Below are 24278 nucleotides of genomic sequence, written 5' to 3'. Positions count from 1 at the left end.
TAACAACTGCCCTCATAGGTACAAGCACACACTGAGAACAGAGAAGGATCTGGCTTTTTCAAAGCATTAGCATTTCAAGATGTTCACAATGCATGCTCTTTGGGTCAAAATAATAGAGTCACTTTTTCCAGTGTCACAGTTCTTACGTGGTCAATCAGCTGCATAATGTTGCCATTGTTTTTAATTAGATGATAAGATCAAAAGATGCTTTTTCTGTCACATGTTGCTGTTTGTTTGTCAAGCAAATGCTTTTTCAGCTTGACCCTGGAACACTTCTAGACAATGGGTACAGAGAAGACATTTATCTTTATTTTCCATCTAACAGCGAGCAAACCTTTGTCATTTTAAAAAGTCACTTGAGATGTTGTGACAGTTCTGACAATGCATTCTAATGCAGACTTTAAAAAGATGCAAATCTCTGTAGGTTTTGTTCTCTGAACATTTACACAAGGGAGTACCAGCTCCATTGAGTAACTGAGAAGCAATTATGATTACCAATTAAAATCAAATAGTATGAAAATTAATTTTAAAGACTTATCACTTGCACAAGTGGGTTACACGTGGCATACTTGATCCAAATTGAATCAATGGTTTTAAGGAAGATAAAAATGCCTTGTACTGATGTTAACACTAATATGTTAAAAATGTAAAATACTGTAGCGTCGGGCGGTTTGGTGAGCTAAAGAATGTATGTATGTGTGTTTACTGTCACTTCCCTATCTGTTGCAGGCACTGTCTTTCAGCTACACAGCACCTGCTCTTTCCACTGGCTCCCCCCTCCCTTATCTGTGAGTGTGTGACGTCAGTGTCCTGTTCTGATTGGCTCCCGAATATGCTAACAGTGACCAATTGGGGAATGAAGGGGGGCGCTATAAAAGAACGTGTGTTCCCCGTAGAGGGTGGTGTGATGCAGAAGTAATAGAAGAAAAGGTAGAAGAAAAGAGAAGCCAGAAGACGGCGGAGAAGACGCTAAAGCAGGGCGAGCAGACAGCGGAGAAGAGGCTGGAGAGAAGCAGCGTGAAGCAAGGGGGAGAGAGAAAGCCAGAGTAGTGTGCAAGCTGAGTGGCGTGTAAGCAGCCAAGCCAACAGCGGGCAGTCCAGATTGGGTGTGTAAACAGATTGGGAGTGGTGTGTAAGCAGACTGGGAGCAAGTGAGTAGCCAAACCAACAGCGGGCAGTCCAGCAGAAGGCATGTATGCAGATTGAGAGCGGACGTATACCAGACCAGGACTGAGTGAGCAGCCAAGCCACAGTGGGCAGTCCAGCAGAGGGCATATATGCAGATTGAGAGCGGCCGTGTACCAGACCGGGACCGAGTGAGCAGCCAAGCCGACAGTGGGCAGTCCAGCAGAGGGCATGTATATAGATTGAGAATGGCCGTGTACCAGACCAGGACTGAGTGAGCAACCAAGCTGACAGCAGGCAGTCCAGAGCGGGCAGATATCCAGATCGAGAGCAGGCGGGCGGGCCAGAGACTGGTGAGAAGCGTACAGCCAGGCCGACGGCGTGCAACCAAGCAGAGCGGCATGCAAGCTGCCCTGGAGACTACAGAGCTATCCATTACTGAGCTATCCATTCCGAGCTATCTATTCTCAGAGCTATCCATTCAGAGCTATCTATTCTCAGAGCTATCCATTCCGAGCTATCTATTCTCAGAGCTATCCATTCCGAGCTATCTATTCTCAGAGCTATCCATTCCGAGCTATCTATTCTCAGAGCTATCCATTCCGAGCTATCTATTCTCAGAGCTATCCATTCCAAGCTATCTATTCTCAGAGCTATCCATTCAGAGCTATCTATTCTCAGAGCTATCCATTCCAAGCTATCTATTCTCAGAGCTATCCATTCCGAGCTATCTATTCTCAGAGCTATCCATTCCGAGCTATCTATTCTCAGAACTATCCATTCCGAGCTATCTATTCTCAGAGCTATCCATTCCGAGCTATCTATTCTCAGAACTATCCATTCCGAGCTATCTATTCTCAGAGCTATCCATTCCGAGCTATCTATTCTCAGAGCTATCCATTCCGAGCTATCTATTCTCAGAACTATCCATTCCGAGCTATCTATTCTCAGAGCTATCCATTCCGAGCTATCTATTCTCAGAGCTATCCATTCCGAGCTATCTATTCTCAGAACTATCCATTCCGAGCTATCTATTCTCAGAGCTATCCATTGTGGGGAGCCTATCCATTGACCAAGCAGTGCTTGTAAGTGCCAGAAGGCTCAAGCGGTGCTTGTCGGTGCCAAAGCAATTGACTAAAGAAAAGAAAAATAAACAATACCCCCTGGTGCCATTGAAAAGAAACATCGCCTCATCTCCTTCCTTACCGCAAACACAAACAAGCCTTTCCCAGTGAGAAATGCAACAATATACATTTTTTGAAGAAACGTTTTTTGAAACCTAAATCTAATAAATGCCATGAGGGATAATACTGGAAACAATATGGAGATATTTTATTTATGGAATGGCACTGGACAACATTCTATATACAGCTTTATAGTAAACAATACATTTCCCCTGCAACTGGTCAAAAAGTTGCACATTATGAAGCTACTCTATATTAAGAATACATTAATACCAATTTTTTTTTAAATGTATTTTTCAAGCTCCTTATCTAATCATCCCTAATCCTTTGCATCATGATCTTTTTGTCCTGTGTACAATTTTTTTGCACTGTAGTTTACTGCTGTATACTTCTGACCCTGCCTTTCCCCCAGATATGAATTCCAATTTTCATGTACTAGTTTAACGATCACAGGTATCCCCCAGGGATCACACTGAACACTGTCACTTTGCGGGCGGTCTCCCAGGTTCCACCTACAAATTCTATACTCAGTGCCGGTCCTTAGAGGGCAAATGCACTTCTTTCAATACTGAACTGGGTGTTTTTGCTTTAAGGAGCCTGTGACAAGTTGGCTTGTAGTGACGTCAGACCTGGAAGAAGAAGCACACACGGACAGCTCTGGGGTATGAATGCGCTGCTTGCTCGTTTTAATTATAAATAATTTAACAAAACAGAAACACTTTATAAAACAAAAAGGCATGTTGGCCAAAACAAACAGACAAACAAATAATAACTAAAACAAGTATGGTGCTGGTGTTGAACCAGCACACGTAGCAACTGTTTCTTTAGTTTTCTTCTTTTACCTCCTCTCTCTACTCCCGTTCTCCACTCCTGAACTCTCCAACCCCGTTCACCCGTGATCACCCTATTTATACACATACCCGTGCTCACATACCAATATACATTAACTCCCCCTTGATACATAACCCAAACTATACAAAATAAACCAAAAATACACCCTGGGGCAGGGGTGCCTTATTTATTTATAAGTACCATACTTATGAAGATGATCTTGGACCACCAGGTAGAAGAACAGACAGAACAATAACAGAAGAAATGGGCTATACAAAGCCTGAACTGTGAAATAATCTACAGCTAGCAGCTTTCTGTGGGGCTGTGCTTGTTATGTGTCCAACCAATTTGTAAACCAGAAGACTATAAACTGGAGTGTAATTGAAAGTGGAGGCCAGAGGATTTCTACATCTCTGTAATGTCTTTACAGTGCACCGGGCATTGATACAAGGAAATACAGCTGGATTACTGTTGAAGTTGACTGATGTTTACATTTATTTATTAAATGTATTACCTATGATTAAAGATCAGTTATGACTAAACTGCCTCATTTACTGTTTCCTCTTTATTTACATTGATTACATGTATAGCCATTCCAGCTTTAGCAATAAACCCTATTTAAGAGCTAGTCCTTGAACTCCAATATAACTGGAGCAAATGTGAAGAATGGTTTTGTATTAGGCATAGACTGTATTGTTGTAAACACATAAAACTCAGTAAAGTGTATTAAGGTTGAAATTTTAAAAGCCTTAGCGGTAGCAGACCTTTGAAAACAGTAAGCTTTCACTTAATGTAATTGATGCATGTATACTGCACAGCCTACTTGAAATATTATATTTTATGTATCTGACAAAGAGATCTCGTATCTGTGGTTGATCCAAATGTAGGAAGCCTTAAAGTAGTTAAGTAATGATTCCACCCCCATCCCCTCTCCCCCTTCAACACCTTCTTTCCTGTCATTAACCAACGAGCTTGTTCCCCTAATTATGGACATATTTTGCAGCTAGTGCTTTGACCTGATGTGAGGTGCAATGACCTGGGAAGTGAAACGGTAACAGACTTCCTGAAAGGTAGGCATGCAAACTGAGTGAGGTACCAGATATGATTTTTCTTAATGAAAATGCATGCTTGTGCTTCTTTTTAAAACTGCACATATGAACTGTGCACAGGAGGCAAGATTTATTCAATTATAAAACCACCTTCTACGGGTGAACAGTTTGCTCATTTCTTGTTCTATTATTTTATTCATGCTGTTTGATTAGCACCCAGTGAATTGTGTGTCATGTTTTCAGTGCAATTGTTTCTGACATACTAGCTTCACAGAGGACTCCCTGTAGGTTTGGTGGCACAGTAAGAGCACTGTGTTCAATGTCTGCTATCTCGATGTAGTTTGGGTATAAAAGCCTTTTCCCTGATATGACATCACATTATCAGCCATCTGGTAAGCAACATCATGTTTCTAGGAATGGTTCTCAAATTGAAGACTTAATTCACTTAATTAATTTAGACTGTTGTAATTAATAGGGACTAATACAAAGGAGGATATTGGGTTAAACAACCTATTTAAAAAAAAGTTCAACAACAATCAGAAGGCTGGCATAACTAACAATGGCAAGCTGCCTGTTGGCAACATAAAAAACAATGAGTTCCCTATTTAATATGAGTTTTGCTGTTGTTAGCTTAATGCTCACACTAAGACTGAAGTCCTGGTTTACATGTTTATGATATCTCCTGTAGTAATAGTTGCTATATACAATATCACCTCTTACACAATAGCTAGAGCTGCCAAAAGCAGTCTTTGTAGTCTATTTTGTGGAGTTATCTGAATTGGCAGTTGGTTAATACAGCTTATCCCCCAATATTTGCAATAGGGGAAATGATCAGTAGACAATAGGAGCCAAGAGACAAATTGTAGACGACAGAGAGAGAAAGAAAACTGATACTGAAAATGAGAGCGATTACATGCTTTATTTTTATTTTAATGTATTTTTTGTATTGTTTATACATGAACAGCATCCTCCTGGCAGCTAAAGAATTGTTACTTTTCACTGTTTTAATAACATGTTACTCTAGCTGTCAGTGAGGGAGTGGCTATGTTGACTTAATGCACCTCCAATCATTTTCTTCAATTTTCCTCTTGGATTATCTCCCAGGAAACCAACTGAAACTCATTAATGCATGAACTAGATTAAGATGCTTGGGTTTAACTGCTCTCAAACTGCTAAATAAAACAAATTATTTTGAGCAAGGGGAAAATGAAATGATGTAGATTTGTGTTTCATCACTGGGACTATCAAATGTGTATCTTTTCTTAAATGAAATATACAACAGAAATATTTTTTGGTGGAGCTTTCTTAGAACCATTAACAAGGGCACAGGAAAACAAATTAAAAGACAGAGTGAATCTAGACGAGTTATGTTGCATTACATTTTTATTTGAGTTAATATTGACCTAGTTACTTTATGCATAAGATGTGGTCTCCACTTGATTGGTCTATATCTGCAGAATGGCTCTCCCAATTGGATTATCTTGAACATTTGTTACACAAATGTATTCATCACACTGAGAATTTACAACATGCTACTAATTGTCGGAGTTGTAAACGCTGCATCTTGGGAGCCTTTTGCCTACATCTGATGAAACTTTGCAGTTCTCACACCTATTAGAGTCTCCCATGCTTTCTTTGCCAATATGGAGGAGAGGGGTTCTCTAGAGATACATACTCATAGCCCCTGTTAAAGGAAATGACACTTTACATTTCTAAAAACAGCCCTTCATTAAAAGATAACTCAGATATCTCACCAGATAGCATCTATCTTAGATATGATTGCAATTCTGTATAAAATAAATAAATAATCTCATATGAGTTCAGCTGTATCTGGAACAGTACGTGGGTGTGCAGTGTTTAAAAAAAAAAAAAAAAAGACAAAAAAGCTGTATTCTCCAGTCCTGTTCAGTCATCTCAAGTAGAGAGAAATATAAGCCTATCTAAGGCATGCTTGAGCATAATGCATTAGCATGAGTGGTATGAAACAATATCAGTCAGAATTTATTATTCAGCTAACTCGCTCTGTCACACTAACTCAGTTCAACTTTACAGTTAATTTATGTAGGGGAACCACACTGTTTGCAAATAAACATAAAAGTGCAATTAAAAGTGAAAAGGGAGAACAAGACAAACAAAAAAAAAAGGTTCACTTGAAAATGAAGTAAAGCCTGTGGGGGCTGCAGTAGGTTCAACTCCAGGTAAGTGTCCCTGCCAGTGAATTCGGGGCTCCATATTTGAAAAGTTATAACAACTGTAAATGGGTGATTGTAGTCTTGAGGAAAATTAGTTTGATTCGTCATGACTCATATGATGTAATATGGCACCTAATTACAACATCCAATCTTCAATATGCAAGGTGCAAGGCATTTTTATAGGAATCTACTTATATGCCATTAAATCTCCCGAGTTCATTTTTAACATTATATCATCAAGCACATGGCCAAGTCGATCACTGAATCAGACACAGAGCAGTGGGTGTTGACATGCCGCACAGGCGCACAGATTTAATTCCAACACAGGCCCCAACGTTTAAGTCTTCTCTTAATGAAATCCTAGCACCGGATTTAATTAAGAAAAGAAAAGAAAACAAAAGAAAACAAAAGCTACAAATAAAGGTTTCCCACACGAGGCGTGCGCTAGTCCCACTCAAAGGAAAGTCCTGTTCCAGGAACATACTACACTATGCAAACCCTCTCTATACTGTTTGAGATCAACATCCACTAAACTGACCTACTTCTGGGGTCCCAGAGTCCCGGCATCTACACGTCGACTCCTGCCTCTTCAAACAGCCTTTTCAAATGGCCTCGGCTGGACAATGCCTTCACGAGCACCGTCTTGGGGTGGAAGGGTTTTGTGTAGTAGTTCTCTCCATGGAGTGGACGCTGTACTCCTTGATGTCAACACAGCAAAAGCTTTCGCTCAGCGCCTATCTGTATGGCTATGGTCGTGCAGTAGCATCGAGCTGCGGGCAGGATCCCCAGGCACGCCCCCCCGAGCCATTCAGGACCTCCCGATCAACTCAGCACCTGCTCAATCAGTTGCCTAGCAATGCATCTCCTGTTGCCCATCCCAGCTGCTTCCATAAAGGCACACATGCACTCAAGAACCAGCGACAGTGTACTCCTTCACAGGGTCATATTTTGAAACAAGTGGAGAGGCAAGTTTTCTAAGAGGAATAAAACAATGGTAAATTTATTAAAACTGGCAACAAATAATACTCTAGCCTTTTAGCGCTACCAAATTACAAAACAAACTGATAAAGATAACTGGTGTTTGGGGGGGGGGGGTATATTATGTAGTGTTAGCATTAAATGTTTCATTTTTATTGGGTACTTTTTAAAATAAATTAAATCTGATGTCAAGAGGTTAAAAGAGCAGAATGTCAAAGTTGGTCTGCAGTAATGAGGCCACAATGAGTCAGACCCCAGAACTAGTAAGAACATCTGTCAAGTACCCCAGTGTCAGCTCCTACACACACAAAACACTGAACCTGTAGGACAAGACATTTTTCAAATCTTATAGTCTATTTGACCCACTGGATTATTTATATATATATATATATATATATATATATATATATATATGATATGAAATATTACTATTTTATGGTTTTTAAAAGACGTATATTAAGTTAGAGCCAGACACAGATTTGAAGCGCTATATTTAATATATATTTTTTTATTTTGTATTATTAAAAATATAGCTGATGCGCTATATTTTTAATAATACAAAATAAAAAAAAGAAAAACAAACACCTAGCTCTCACGTGCACTAACTAACAAAACACAGGAACCTAAACTATAAAACAGGACGGCTAAGCTGTTTACCTGTTAAACAAAACCAAACAAACAAATTAACAAAAGGTTTTACACTACCTTTCTCTTAACTACGGCTGTACACACACGCAGTCAGGCTTATTAACACAGCAGCCTTAAGCAGACTGCTTCCTTTCTTTATATACCCTGCAGCTGGCTGTAATTTACAATTTCTATTTGTTGTAACTTTTTTTCCTGATCCACAAAAGCAAAACTTTTGCTACAAAAGATTTTTTTTATAATTATTTGTTTTCGAGAAATTTTGAAAAATGATAAATTTCCATTGGGGTATGTTAACTTTTGACTACAACTGTGTGTGTGTGTATATATATATATATATATATATATAGACACACAGTATATAGTCAGCACTCGGATATCCGTTACCCAGATACACATCCGCCCTTGTATTAAGAATAAAATCAAACCCCATTATATATGTAACAAATTAATGCACTTACCTGTCACATGCGATTTTCGACTCCAGTTGTCACCAGTTTTCTGATACATAACCCATCTCTTCAGTGTTACAATTTGTCTGAATATCCGTCACAGCCCACATTTAAAAAAACAAATCTCTCTAAAATGGACAAGGGTTATAACGGGCTAAAATGAAATAATCAGATATGTGTCACACGCATTTAACCGTCACTGAAGTCAAAAAATTTTTAGGGTCGGACAGGGACAGATTAACACACGGGCCCTAGCCACTTAGGGGGCCCCCACTAAAACTCACTGTAACCGTTGGATCAAAATATAGCAGTAAATAAATATAGCAAAAATGTATCAATAAATAAATATTCTTTAATATAATATAATAATGGATGAATACAATATCCAGGTCTTTGTATGTCAGAATTTTGTCGCTAAATGAGCTCTCCGCTATCAAATCAAATACAGTACTACGTCTGTTTTCCACAAACTAAACACACGCGCGCATCTCGGGCTTCTAATATGCTGTGGCAGGCTGGCTTGCAGTGGTGAGGTGTGGTGACGTCACGGACCAGGAAGTAACTGAATCAAAACAAGGGATGGGCGGGTGAAGCTGAATGCAACGGCGTTCAGCTGATTTATTAATAAACAAAACAAAATGAAAGATTTAAACAAACAACAAAACAGAAACAAAAGGGCACGAGGGCCAAACGAATAAACAGACAAACAATTAAATCTTGTGCTGGCTAATCCAGCACGTTTTAGCAATTGTTTTTATATTCTGTCTCCTCTCTATCTCCCCGTACCTCCTCTCTGTACACCCCAACCCTGCAGCACGGACAGCTGCAGGTTCTTATACTCTGGCCGAGGGGTTAACTAGCTGTTAATTATCTTATTACCCCTCGGCCACAGTCTACACGCGTTTGGTAAGGATGCATGACTGTCAGCTAGTTAAATAATCAGTAGCTGATCAGTCATGCATCCTCACAGGGTTTTTAAATTATAAATATAAAAAACAATAACAAAAGACGGGGTGCTTTTATCCGCGCCGCAAACAAAAATACAAATAATAATAAATAGGGGCGGGACACTCCGCCACATATGCAAATAAGTGATGTGTGATTGGTCAGATGCTAAGGGGTGTGCGTGTTGTTGTAAATGGCTACCTGTGTGAAACAATAGAGTTACTTGCTAAGATTCTTTAGTTTTGAAAATATAATTGACTTGTGCATGAAGTCATGGATGTAACTATTTTGTGTAAATATAAACTGTTGGATAGAGTTTACACACGAAACACATCCTAATGTAAAACTTGAAAGTTAGTTACTGTAGTTCATTTTTTAAATTATTTCACAGGTCATTTATTAAATCGTGTTATATACATGTATCTTATTTTATCATTTGTTTCCTTTTTAACAACTTTATTCTGCAGCTGGTCGAGTGTTTTCTGGTAAAATATTCCATTGGTTCTGCAAATAAAATAAATTATTTTTTAAGGGGGTTGGGGGGGGGGGGGGGGTCCCAACTCCGACAATGTTCTTTGTGCCCCAGGGCTCCAAGAAGTCTTAATCCTCCTCTGGGGTCGGATATGTGAGTGCTAACTGTATATAAATGCTTGCAGCACACATACTACCAGGAAAAGAAAAGTTGCTGCATATCTTAATAATAGATGCTTTTTTCCTCACAAATTTTGGTCTCAAATCACAGTAAGTCCCGCTGTGTACTACCAAGGACACTGTAATCAAGAGGTCATAACATCTCCAATTTAGCTAATGAATCTTACTGACAAACATTTAATGAGTTTGTATTCTATATCTTGGGGGCAAGGTACAAGTTGTTTACCCAAAGGATTGCAGCCCAATTTAACATGCTTTTAAAAGCATTGTTTGTAAAGAGCCACAGTGTGTAGGGAAGGTGTGATGAGGGCATTATATTTAATGTTCACAGATGGATCTCGCACATAAAACTTTGTGATTGCATAGATCTTGGATCAGAGTTGTTAAAGTACAGGAATGGGGCAAAGATATATCAGACATCTGACCTAAAAATAATTATGGATGTGTTACCATGACAGAGGGACTGTAGCTGGAAAATCAGTAAGTACAGTCAACCCTCTTTATACTGCCAGATAAGGGCCATGAGCAAAAACAGGCAATAAGCGAGGGTGGCGTTATAATAAGGGTAAAAAAAAAACAAAAAAAAACACACACACAAACACAACCTTCTATGTTTGCAATAAATGCAAACGTTTTATTTTTTTAGTTATACAATTACAGTATCTCCAGGCCATTTAAATAAAACATTAATCTTTTTTTTAAAACTACAGTACTAGTTCTTAACACAACAGTAGGTCTACTAGTGATGTTTTTATCATCTTTTCCCATCTGTATGAAACATACATGTTTACTTTTGAGGAACAGTATATACTTAAAAAATAAAAAAAAAAAAAAAAAATAAACACTCATTTAGTGTCAAATCACCCAAACAACAATTCCATAAAAACAAAAAAGCGTACCATTTTTTTTTTTTTTTTTTTACTGTACTACTCATTTGAACTTTACTGTTTGTAAAATCATACTGTTTGTATGATTATTTCGCTGGCTCTACAATGAGGGAAATTACAATGCTTATATTTACGTTTGTTTGGCTTGTGAAGTTGGCAGGTGGTGGACAGTGGGGGCGATATAACAGGTAAAAATAGCACTGTTTTTATAATGGTTAAGTTTGTTCAGAGAGAATAGCTGGCGGTATGTGAGGATGCCATTATAAAGGGGGGCGGTATAACGCGGGACAACTGTATTAACACTAGAATGACCAAGGCAGTTATTTTGACCGTTTTTGGAATTTAAATTTAAATTGCTGTGCGTGTGATTAAGATAAGGAGCTGTGCTTTCCTGACTTTTCCTAAATATATGTACTAATTACCCTGAGAAAGAAAGAATCACGTAGCTGCAAAAATTAGAGACATAAAATACTGTCATATCTATTCCGACCAGGAGCGGTCAAATAAGACATGCAGTAAATGTTTGACTGGTATGTTTCTTGTGTTTTGATAGGACTAGTATACAAGGAGAGAGCATCTTCACACCAATACAAACCAGTTTCGCAAATCATACTTTGCAGCTTTCAAGTAAATAACCACATAATTGAATAAACTGCTACAGCACCAAACATCTGAAGGTACATGTTGACAGACTGATTTCAGCATGGCAGGGTCAGAAAGCTCAAAACCTGTGGGACCTCAAGGTTATGGAAAGTGTTCAGTAAAAGTACCTGTTGCACAAACACACGCACACACACACACGCATCCAAAAAAATTCTAGGGGGTCCCCGAGGGGCTCCCCTGGTACAGCCACGTGGTGTGAAGGGTGAGTAATACAGCACAGGTTCACATCCTGGCTGTGTTGGTCTTCGCTGGGGATTTAGAAGGGAGCCTCGCATTGGCTCTGGTGCTCCTATAGGTTAGGGAGGGAAAAACTGCAGCAACTACTCCTCAACGTGCTACAGCGAACCTGGCTGGACAGATGCCAGTGAGCTCAGAGTGGACACCTGCATTGCTGGCCTTTGTTCTCCAGAGGCAGGTAGCTCATTGACATCTGCTCTCGAGTTCCTGGGTGTAAAAGAGGAAGCTGGCTTGGTCGTAGGATCCTGAGCTTGTGTGGGGAATTTTGGTGAGGAGAAAAAATAATTGGACATTCCAAATTGGGGAGAAAATCAGGTGTAAATAATTGGGCACACTAAATAAAAAATAATGAAAACAATTCTAGTTGTGTTAAGCATGCCCTCAACAATACTTCCAAGGCCTGCGGCTTAGTCTATCCTTCACCCTAATTAACACAAACATATGCCTAACTTGAAATTTAATGCGGCGACCGAAAAGGTTCCTACAGTGTTCAATTAAAGAAACAGCCCTGCGGGATGTGCTTAGAATGAGAACAAACCAATATGTCTTTGGTGTATTTGAACAACAGCAAACAAATGTATAAATGGACTTCAGGAGTACTACTGAATATGCAAAACGGGAATTTTATTAAAACTCCAAAGCAGCTGGTGGTTAAGTATGACAAAGACCATGGTCCCCATCAGAGATCTTGTTACGGTCTCAGGACTGTTTACTGCAACCTTTTCCAGGCACTCCAGAGATTGGGGCACAATACATATTTTCATCTAACGAGATTCAGTGAGCAGCACAGAGGCGAACAAAATAAATTGACATCCCGCTGCTGTGTTTCTGAATGGAAACTGATACGTTTTTGATTTACGCTTTTATTCCTACAGAGCCCAGCACAGTGAGGGTCAGTGAGACTGCATCACTACTAGTAAGGCTTTTTAAAGGGAAACTTGCTGCTGATTTGCAGTTTACTTCTTCATATTGTTCCAGTTGGCACAGAATCAGGTTTCAATGTGTTGAAGGCAACTGTTTTGTACCTAACTTTATAATGATTAGTGTTATTCCATGAACTAAAGAGAGTAACACAGACAATGTAGGTAAAGTAAGGAGATTAATCTACACTTTACATAAGCATCATATGGTTCTAATGTCAGTATGCCTCTTTGTAATGCAGCTGTAGAAACAAACTTACATGTGGAACAAAAAAATTGAAGGTTGCAACAAATAATGGGCAACCTTCAAATTGGTTATGTTCAATTTACTTACCCCATTTGGAGATTAACTTGGGTTGCATTCCTAAAAATGTCAGTAATTCTTTCTAGAAATGCAACAATTAACCATGATTGAAGGCCATGGCTTTTATGTTGCCATATTTTGAGCCTCACATAGCTAACTAATTGTCAGAAAGCTTCTTGTTTTTTCTAGTTTACTAGTCATAATAATATGCATGTTTTCTGATGTATTTGAAGGCTTTTGTGTAGAGTCTCCACTCTTTTCTTCTTGCTGTTGAATAATAAAGTAATCTCAATGCTTCGATTATTGTCTGTCCAATATTCACTGATTGCACATTTACTTCTCTCTCTGAGAAATAAATTATTACTTTTTTTAAAAAGTCCAGATTGGTGCAAATGCTGTGCCAAGCACCATTTATTATGTCATTTGAAAAACAGCTGCTTACTCATCGGTGCCAGAAGAGATTAGCAGAAACCCAGGGCTGCCAGTTTATCCAACAGTTCAGCTAGATATACACCTGGATATTAACCACTGGGCCAGAGCTGCATCCCATTCCAGGTTTTTGGAGACCTGTTCTCTGGAATAAGACTTAGTGGGTATATGTTGCTGTTCCTATTCATAAGAGGGCTTAGAGCAGATCATCGATTATAGTCACTGTGCATATTGATTAGGTCACTGCATCCCTATGCACTTTCCAATGCTGTATTTAATATTGATGGTTTATGTTATACAATTTGCTTCACCTGATTAATATCCCCTCCTGCGTGTTCTATATCATTCTTGATTGCAGGTCTGCTGGAATCATTGTTTTTCATGTTTAATAACTACTCCATTAGAGAGTGATATAGGCTGATATTAAAAACTCTCTTTCTGCTATTGCTGGAATTCAAGATGAGCTGCTTTTTTATTGGCTCGTTTGTTTTGTTGTTCTTTACAGTTATGTTTGAAATCTAAAAATGAAATAATAGATTTTAATACTGGAAGTGAACTCTACACTAGCATGCAGCTGCAGGGGGAATGTTTTTAAGTGTATACCGGGAACAAGGTACACCCCGCCCCTGTGTGTATTTTGTATTATTATTATTATTATTATTATTATTATTATTATTATTATTATTATTATCATTATTATTATTATTATTATTATTATTATTATTATTATTATTATTATTATGTATTGTTTAGTGTTAAAATTCCCCATCCATGCTAAACTTTTGCAGAATGTGACCATCTCCAGATAGATTAATTTATTACTAATCTGGAGACGGTCACATGTATAAAAACCTGCAGCTCTGGCTGAACGAGGTTGGGTGTTCACAGGCAGATTGTGAGTAAAGAGGACTGAAATAGAGACATAACAATTGCTACGCGTGCTGGTTATACACCAGCACAATACTTGTTTGTTTTGTTCCGTGTCTGTTTTGTTTGTCTATTTTGGCCACCGTGCCATTTTGTTTTGAAGTTTTTTGTTTTGGTCACTCTTTTTATTTAATTAATAAACGTGTGCATCAGCGCTTCCATACCGCAGTTCTGTGTCTGTGTATTTCCTGGTCAGAGGTCACCCACAAGCCTATCCATGACAGTACCTCTAAGAAACTTGCCCTCAAACCCAATCCAGCAAAAAAATATATATATATAATCAGCTATTAGAATGTTATTACTGCCATAAAATAATATGAGGTATATATCTCACTTTAAAGAATATTAAATCGGTGAGCAACGAATGACTACAGAGTACTCTTTTCATGTCCAAGTGAAATATTTTCAGCCGCCCAGATTGCAGTCTACTGCTATTCAGTGTTTACAGCATTAGGGTCAAGCAATCACTTCATATTTGTTTACAGCAGAGTACTCTTGATGCCTCAGAAAAGAAACCTGTCTTGAGATAATAGGCAATGCAATCACTGTTGAACCAACTGTAACTGAAACCCGGTCCCTCTGTGCTCAGGTGTCTGTGTAATTGGTTTGTTTGCACTTAGTTTAATATAGCTCTGAATTAATTTGTTTGTATCTATGGGCTCTGGTGGTCCAAATTGCCTGGTGGGGAAAGGTATGCAGGAGTCTTGAGACAGACAAGCTGGTTATGTCTAAAGAAATATCTTCTGGGCATTCTTTTTTAATGTCTCCATTAAAATGACAGAACTATGTTACAACTGTCAGAACAGTTTAAGCCTTGGACCCTGAGTCTCTCAGGGAGAGGAACAATTCCTAAAGTCCAGACCCAAGTAAGTAATACATACTCACTCTGCAGATTTCTAATCTGAGAGGTGTCTCAAATGCAATTCTGTTAATGTCATGAGCTGTACCACAGTTTGTCACTGCCACTTTAAGCAGGGATTTGTTGCCTGAAAAAGGAACATGAAGACTATTCTCAATAATAGTTGAGCTGGTTGTGTCAGTCCCATATAACAGAGTTAAGTGTATGGTGGATTAGTGGGATTATACAACAGTACCCTTCTTAAAGTTGTAGCGACTCATGTATTGTCCAGTGTCTGTACTGTACTTTCAGCTATATGAACTGCAGGTGGGTTTTATTTTTTATCTCTGATGAAACCCACCCTTTCTTTTTATTGCAGGTCAAAGTTTTTTTGTACTACTGTATAACATATTGGTTGAGCATAAATGGAAGCCCTTTTTCACACATAGAATGATAAATAGTTTACTTGGTGTGACTGCAGCAGCTAAAACACAAGGGTCATTCAAGAAACAATTTCATGTAGACACTGGGGGTAATGGTGAGTCGATGGGTGAGCCTTAATGGGCTGATCATGAGTGTCCTCTTCTTGTTACTGTTTCAAACATTTCTTATATTGCAAATGTTACTGATTCTCTCTCTGGCATTTTGCCATGTATTCAAGATTAGCCTGAGGTTTTGGGCCTAGCCCAGGATCAAGACTCCCACAGCTATGAAAATAAGTCAAATTAAAAGAAATATTCTCTGCATCACCATAATTACTATAGATATTACGTTCAGATTCATCCGTCATTACTACAATTAGAGCATGGATCATTAACCTTGGATGTAAATGAGAAAGCAGCAATCCATTCAAGGACCTATTGTGATTACATGCCTTCACAAACTTACGGCTGTCAAACCTCCTACTTTGGAGGGAGGTTTCCAAATTAGATGCCCGGAGTTCCTGAGTTGGAAAGATTCCCTGGAGAATATTGTGATGGGATTTCGTGTGGGATTTTACCAACATAATTTACCGACGCATAGTGAAAGCTTCATAGAGATGAAGCTTATGGAAGACGATAAGAAAAAGCATGGTTATTTATTGCAAAAGGCGGCCTGTGTACGATATGACATTTAATAAACCTCAGCAGAAAAATACATTAAGCTGAGCCAGAAGCATCTCCAGCAATTTGAACACATTTTAATATATTGTATTCAACCTGAAACAAGATGAACTTTTGTTACAATGTGGCTGAACCAATTGACAACTGAGTTAATTAATTTCTAAGTCTCCTTCCACAGTTCTATATACACAGGTATAAGCAACATTTTAAATTAAGTAATTATTTTTTTTTATTACAGATATAATGACAAAATGGCATCTACTTTAATGACTAAATATTTGATTTAATTCCTGCCTCTGCTGACTGGGTCAAGATGAAGGATCTTGTACATTTAAAATGCTAACTAAACATCACTTTGCCAGTAACTCTGAAATTATTAATAAGCCCTGACAAGGTCAAAACAATGTAATAATAACACGTCCCTGATTCAATGTGGGCCTGGTTTTTTAAATCTTTTCTCATTTTTTTACTTGCTTTTTGTAGAGATGAAAAGCCCTGCTATTGTTTCAAAACTGGAAACAAATGATAATTGGAAATATAATTCAAGTTATCTGTGCATCAAAACTTTTCTTATTAGATTTTTAGCATGTAACAGAAAAAAGGAAAGTTGCACATTAGCAAAAACTTTAAAAGCACGGCCAACACATTCTGATTTAAACCAAACTTAAGTGAATAAAACCAATTTCCAGAAACCTTACTCTACAAAATTACTATGAAATCAGATTGGGGGAACCTTGATGGCAATTGGCAGTGTACAGTTTCCAATAAATATAACAATGTGAGTTACAAAGCACAGGAATTGCCCAAAACACTTTAATAGTTTGATTTAATAAATTAAACAGTTTGAGCAAGTCTTTAAACAAGATCTGTTGAAAAAAAATACACTGAAACTAAACTAGAAAATCAAACTTCTGTATAACAGTATGTTCAGTCAGGAAAACTCATGCGATAGAAATAACAATATTTATTAAAGCTTAGACAACAAATACTATGTTATACATATGTTCATGATATCTTTGGCCTTTAGCTTCCACCTCCGAGGTACCCCTGCCCATAATTGAGTTTGCTGATAGTGGAGAAGCCATGGACAGGGAAGCCATGGACAAGGTGACAGGATACATGCAATCCCCCTAGACGAATCCGAAAACCAGGTGGAGGCTGTGGAGGAGGGGGTGAACTCTGACACACAACAGCGACGAATGGATTGCGGTAACATATAAAGCCCTTTCTAGCTGATCATTGGACGTGTTGTTCATCGAATGAGACTCGAGCCACTTCACTGACGAATGTTCTGTAATGGAAGCGCCTAATATGCTTGATGTTTATGATTTTCATCTAGTGAGTTCCCTGCCTGAACAACTGCTTTACTGAACTGGTGAAGCTGAACAGAATGGCATGCACTAATAAGCCAGAAGATGTATTTCGGATTGACTTGAGATGATGACAGAAAGGCAGTCAACGATGGAGTTTCCTGGGGACACAGATAGAGGAGGGGCTCTGGGAATTTACAGATATTTATAGAAAACAGACTGACATGTTGCAAATGGGATGATGTCAAGGGCAGAGTGAGAGACATGTTGATTTAAAGAAGCACTTGACTTACTTTTCAACAACATGTGATGAGGAGTCCCTCTGGCTTCTACCTTCACTGAAATATAAAGTGGCTGAGAATTTACATGAAAGATAAGAAGCACAGCTGCACTACATTAGCAATGTGAAACTGATAAGATTCGTGTAGGTTTATCGAGTCAGCGAGAAGATAAATGAATTAAATGAATACATTAAATTTGATGCTCATAAAAGTCCTGGTTTGACAGCCAAACAAGACCAAGATCAGCCTCCATGCTACATGACAACTCCTAAGGCTCAAAAGTAGGAGCTAGAAGATCAAAAACTGAAAGTGCTATTGAAATCTGTACAGTCAATTCTCCCTGGCAACTTGTTTCAATCTGTTAACTTCTCATGTCTGTTCAAGAGACCATGCCCAGAGCTGCTAAAGCCGGTGAGTAGGGGCCACTAGAGACAGACCGATGCAGCTGTTGCATGGCTTGCCATCCAATTTACCTGCTGTAGTGACCCAATTGGAATAGTGTATTGTTAATTAGTATGTTTTTAATATACTCTGAAGCAGCTCTTCCTTTCTTCCCCACAGGATTTTAAGGACAGGCAGCAGGTGTTTAGTGGAAATAGACTAAATAAAACAGCTCTTAAAAGCCTACTAGAATCAAACAGCCCAAATGGCAGAATGCACAATTAAATACTCAGCATAAATACCCTTTCTCTTCAGAACCTATTAGTGTTATTTCATTAACCCTTCAATGTGTTTGAGAAGAGCTTCCTTTTCTGGGTAAGAAAGATGACATAGGTCAGCAATTTCACATGGATGCTCTTGACAGTTCTTGATGGCTTGAAAATGTTTTTTCTACACCAGAATCACGTGGCCAAAGTGAGCTACTCACAAATATGATTCCCTTTTATTAGTTATTTACAGGTATTTTGGTTAATCTGAGCATCTGAAATAGGCTAAAAAGGAGGTTGTGTGGTCCAGTAGTTAAAGAAAAGGGCTTGTAACCAGGAGGTCCCCGGTTCAAATCCCCCCTCAGCCACTGACTCATTGTGTGAGCCTGAGCAAGTCACTTTACCTCCTTGTGCTCTGTTTTTCGGGTGAGATGTAATTGTAAGTGACTCTGCAGCTGATGCATAGTTCACACACCCTAGTCTCTGTAAGTCACCTTGGATAAAGGCGTCTGCTAAATATACAAATAATAAAAAGGCTACTATTCTTTAAATGGAGGCAAAAAGCAATTAATCTAAGATAAAAAAAAAAAGATGTCTAGTGGTTCACTTAACCGTGTGTTTAATAATGAAACTTAAGTTGGGGTTTAAAACATAAAGCCAAGCAAAAGAGAATTTGTTAGATTCTCAATGTTCAGCAAAGCTCCTGACTCTGCTCTGCAGTGTTAAAAATACAGTAAAGTTTTGCTTTTCAAAAATTAAAGACACCTGGCTAATTGATGCAACAGCATGGGTATTATATTTCATTTTATTTTATACACATATTATACATGTTGTGTATTTGTTTTTGTTTTGTTTTTTACCTGCCCAAATCCTCAACAAAGCCTTATGCAATGAATACACAGCGATAAATATACAGATTGAGAAATTTGCTTAAACTAAATAAAGTGTGAAAGACATTAAGTTGTATTCCACTTTCATACCGTTTGTATGCCTATCGAGCCCTATTTACAAAACAAGCAAGAACATGAAGTGGTGGTGCTAACAAAGAGCTGCACTTTCTTTCATGTGGTATATGCAATATGCATTTGCATATGAAGCAGAGCCTACAGAGACATTAATTTATTATTGGGAAATTACAAGGAACAAAAGAATATGTATCCTACATTTTAAGTGTCAGTCCCAATGTATTTGCATAAGATACTTGCACAAAAAGCATATGCTGTTATTTTTGTAAGATTAATAAGCAAGTGCAATAAAACACATTGTACATTAAAATGTCAGTCTGATACAACATGAAAAAAGGAGACTAAACTAAAAAAACAGTAAGCATACATATAAAGCATACTTCGGAGTCAGTCAGGCACCATCATTTATGGTTCTACTATTGAATGGAACAGAACAATTCAGTGATACCATTGCTATGAAGATCGCATAGAGATTAAAGGGATCTGAGATTTGAGTTACAATTTAAGTGGTGGTACCAAAGTTGCTCTTTGTAGTAGGCATGGTAATTAGGAGGACACATCAAAAGATTTTTATTCAGTTACACTCCTTTCTCAAACAGCTTGTGTTACTTTTAGTGTTTATTTATCAGCAAGTGACAAATAACAGCCATTCCTTTCTATACCAGGTCCTTAAATGATTGAATCCATAACTATGAAACACTCAACAGTGATGCTTTTACCAGTACCTAAACAAACCAAATATATTCAATGGTACTCATTTTGACTACAAGTCTTTTTCAATTTCCTCAAGTTCTAGTTGCCAAGCATAGACGTGCTAAGTAACACAGGCTAGGTCAGCCCATGTGTCTTATTGGTTGTAAGAGCTAGAGTCATCTAGTGTATTGCTGGCAATCTACAGTGAGAGTGAATTCACTAGCTGATGCTGGCTCCTACTGTAAAAGCAGTCTGGCTGCTCTAGCATGTGTTATATATCAGAATATACAGTGCTTCCTTGGGTTTCTTATTGGGAAGTCCAACTATCTTTCTATTTATTATGCATTTGAAGCTGGAACAGGTGACAGGGTGAAACATTTTTTAAAGGTACTGAAACACTATGGGATACAATACTGTAGTTACCATGGGTAGTCATGGAAACCAAACCATGATCTGGTTTCTGTCTGTACTTTTCCTTTAATAAGTTTCAATGCTTGGTTAAGGTAAGCTTGCCTGTAACCTGGAATATTACTTAAAATAAGTTAAATGTTGTTTTCCTGATTACCAAAATAATACATAATTACATAAAAAAAACTTAAATAAATAGTTTTATTATTATTATTATTATTATTTATTTCTTAGCAGACGCCCTTATCCAGGGCGACTTACAATTGTTACAAGATATCACATTATACATTATATGTCACATTATGTATTTATGTCCACATCTCGCAGATGGCACTGCAATAAAATGCCAGAGTTAAACCTCAGTACATAAAGGTTAATATCATTAGCACACTCTACCCCTCACACTGTCTTCAATATAATATATAAGCACCATTGTTTTGTTTTTTTAAGCTTACAGTATTATTTAAAATTAATTTAGCACATAATTGATTCCTGGCAAGTACAAAACCTTAGGTTTCAATTAATTAAATACATTTGAATAATAACTCAAAGCATTAGCTAAATCTTTCTAAAATAATAGAAAGGAACTTATTATATGATTAGTATTTAATGAGGATAACATTTGATCAAATAATATCTAATTGCAATAGAAAATAAATGCATCTGTTTGGGTGAAGTACCGTTAATCTTAATTAATCTCAATTGCAGATACTTATCAACCTCCACATTACACCTAAGTGGGTATAAAAACTCCCAAAATTCAGTAACGTTTAAATATAATTTCAAATTGCCGAAGATAATTCTTGTTGACCGTAAGATGTTTAATTATTAAGATCCAATTCATAGAACCTATTGAATCACAGCTTATTGAACCTGACATAAAAAATGTAAATTTCACATTAATATTTTACAATAGTAATTACACTATATCTTGTTTTTCTTAAAATTTTCGGTAACACTTTACACAATATATGTAAGCACACAATTGCATCAGAAAATGGTTAAGGTTAGGGTTATAATGTACAAAACCATTTACATACAATTACCCATTTATACAGTTGGGTTTTTACTGGAGCAATCTACGTAAAATACCTTGCTCAATTGTACAGCAGCAGTGTCCCCCCACCTGGGATTGAACCCATGACCCTCCAGTCAAGAGTCCAGAGCCCTAACCATTACCCCACACTGCCAAGCTAAAACTCAATTCTTACTATGATGACTGCCTTTGGGCATATACAGATTTGTCAAAACAACAACACAGATTTATAGATTTCCTTCATGGTATTTTTTCACTTCCTGTAGCTGTAGGGTAGTCTTACTCCCAAACGCCAGCCTGTGGATTGGGCAGAGTAAAGGAAAACTGCACAAAGAAAACACAGTAATGTTTGTGAATATTACAAAGCATCATTTAGTCCCCATGATATTTTTTTCAGCATAGAAAATGTGTGACTTAGTCTTTAATCTAAATGTAAATCTAATCATAAGCCACAGATCACTGCAGAACTAATCAAGGATCTCTAACTATGAATAATAGTCTTTTTTATTATTAAAGTGATGGAAATGTAATAATGGTTCTCTCTGGTAGCACGAAGTTCACCTTAACGAACAGTGGAGTGTGTAATGGGTTATATTGTGTTTTATATTTATTTTATTCAATCCACAATAGTGGATATTCTACAAAGTTATGCTTATTATTGTTTGCATTGACTGGCACTGTCTTCATTTATTCTGTCTTAATCACTGTCCTTGGAATCAGCATGTTTTATTCACAAAGCATGGTCTGGGAGCAGTGTTTTATTCATGTACAGCTCTCTGGATGTCACTAGGTCAGTTCACTTATAGACTAAGGGTCTACAGATCGTGATGAAATCGGAGACAGCCAAGGATTCTGTCCCTTGTGTTGCAGTGATTCTTAGCGAGGACCATTTCCAAGGGTGTTATTCAGTGTAGCAAAAAATATCTGGTCATGCCTACAGCTATATATGAGGAGCAGAGAATGTTTAACAATTATGAGCATGGCAAGTGTCACCATATTGAGTTTCGGTGTGTCACCTGGCAGGAAACCTGCCTGGACCAAAAGGGCAACTGGCGGAAGAATGGCTGGGTAAAATATAGACATACTTCATCTACGGACACTGCAGTAAAGGATAAAGGGGAGCTGTGCTGTTAGAAGTGCTGCCTTTCAAATGAGACATAAAAGTGAAGCCCTGTCTGCATTGCAGGTGTTCAAGATATCCTGCCACCTGCTCTTTTGAAGATGTTAACACAGAAATCTAAAATATTGAAAGACTATAGAAACTTGCAGGATGGATGCCTATATATGCATTCGGCTGCATTAAACTATATTATATATATATATATATATATATATATATATATATATATATATATATATATATATATATATATATATATTGTAATAGATCCGCCCTCAAAATAAACAAAACAAACACCTAGTTCTTCTTTGAGCAATAACTAAAACAAAACCTAAACTAAACAGGACAGCTAAGCTGTTTACCTGCAACAAAAACAAACAATACAGCACCCACAAAAAGGCTCTACACTACCTTTTCCTTTTAATTACGGCTGTACCCACACACCAGCACACCACAAAGCCTACCTACTGTTCCAGGAGGGTAGGGAGATATTTGTAGACTAGTCATCATTTTAAAAGATGTTGCCATGGGAAACAATATATCAACCCAAGAAGAGCTAAGTGTCAGAGACAACAAGATTGGTGTTTTTATGTGTTTTGAATTTCCCTTCTTTACAAACATCATTACAAACGCAACAAAAAAGATTGAGTAGACAGTATATGCCTTCAGGTATGTGTAGTATCCATTGTTGGAATCAGTGATGATATTGATCATTTTGCATTCTAAATGTTCTCAAATGACTGTACAGCTGGAATTGATTAACTACTGTATTATGGGAAATAAATGTAAGAAATAGTTGTTTTCTTTAAATTTAATTTTTTTTTGTATTTTAAATAGAGTGTAAAAATGGAAATGACTCCAATTTGCTGTATTTATGAAACAGTGATGACTAGAACAGAAGTACTTGATCAAACAGAAAGTCCTGCTCTACATGTAAAGCAATACAACTGGCAATCTCTCTCGCTTCTCGTGTAAATTCAGATCTCCAAGTAACCTCAAATTGTAATGCAGCACAGCACTCTAGTGGTCGTTTACTGAATCTGTTTACACTTACCATGAAATTCCACTCTGCCAAAAGGTGCTCTGATTCACCATTAAAATCTCCTTCAAGCTCCAGATGATAGATGAGCATCTTTTATTAAATGCATTGTTTAAAATATAAAACACTTTATATAACTGTTCCATTTAGGAATCCGAGAGCTTCTCTCGCAATATGAAACATATTGTCTGAAGCCAGATCTACCAGGTGCATACCATATATAGAATAAGAAAACACAAGGTTACATCTTCTGACTATGCTATAGTACGTTTTGTAAATAAGAATAGTGTCCATTCAGATCTGCAGATTTGTATGAAAAATGTTGGCTTTACTATTGTATTTCTTTTCCCAGTGGCATAAATGTGTAAAATCTTCAACTAGCAACACAGTGCCCCCTGTTGAAGGAGATGGAGCTGATG

The 24278-nt window shown here is 37.6% G+C and overlaps 1 protein-coding gene across 1 annotated transcript in view; it reads left to right on the top strand.

Moving 5' to 3' along the window:
• The first annotated feature begins 4124 nt into the window (after positions 1–4124).
• LOC117431197 (proteasome assembly chaperone 3-like) overlaps positions 4125–24278 on the top strand; it is a 39068-nt gene continuing 18914 nt past the window's right edge. Inside the window, exon 1 of the mRNA XM_034051909.3 lies at positions 4125–4210. The gene's annotated coding sequence lies outside the window, so the exon portion shown is untranslated. The remainder of the gene's footprint in view (positions 4211–24278) is intronic.

This window comes from Acipenser ruthenus, chromosome 22 (assembly GCF_902713425.1).
Source record: "Acipenser ruthenus chromosome 22, fAciRut3.2 maternal haplotype, whole genome shotgun sequence".
Taxonomy (NCBI): domain Eukaryota; kingdom Metazoa; phylum Chordata; class Actinopteri; order Acipenseriformes; family Acipenseridae; genus Acipenser; species Acipenser ruthenus.
The sequence above is the reverse complement of the archived record's forward strand: the minus strand, read 5'-3'. Positions and strand labels throughout refer to the sequence as shown.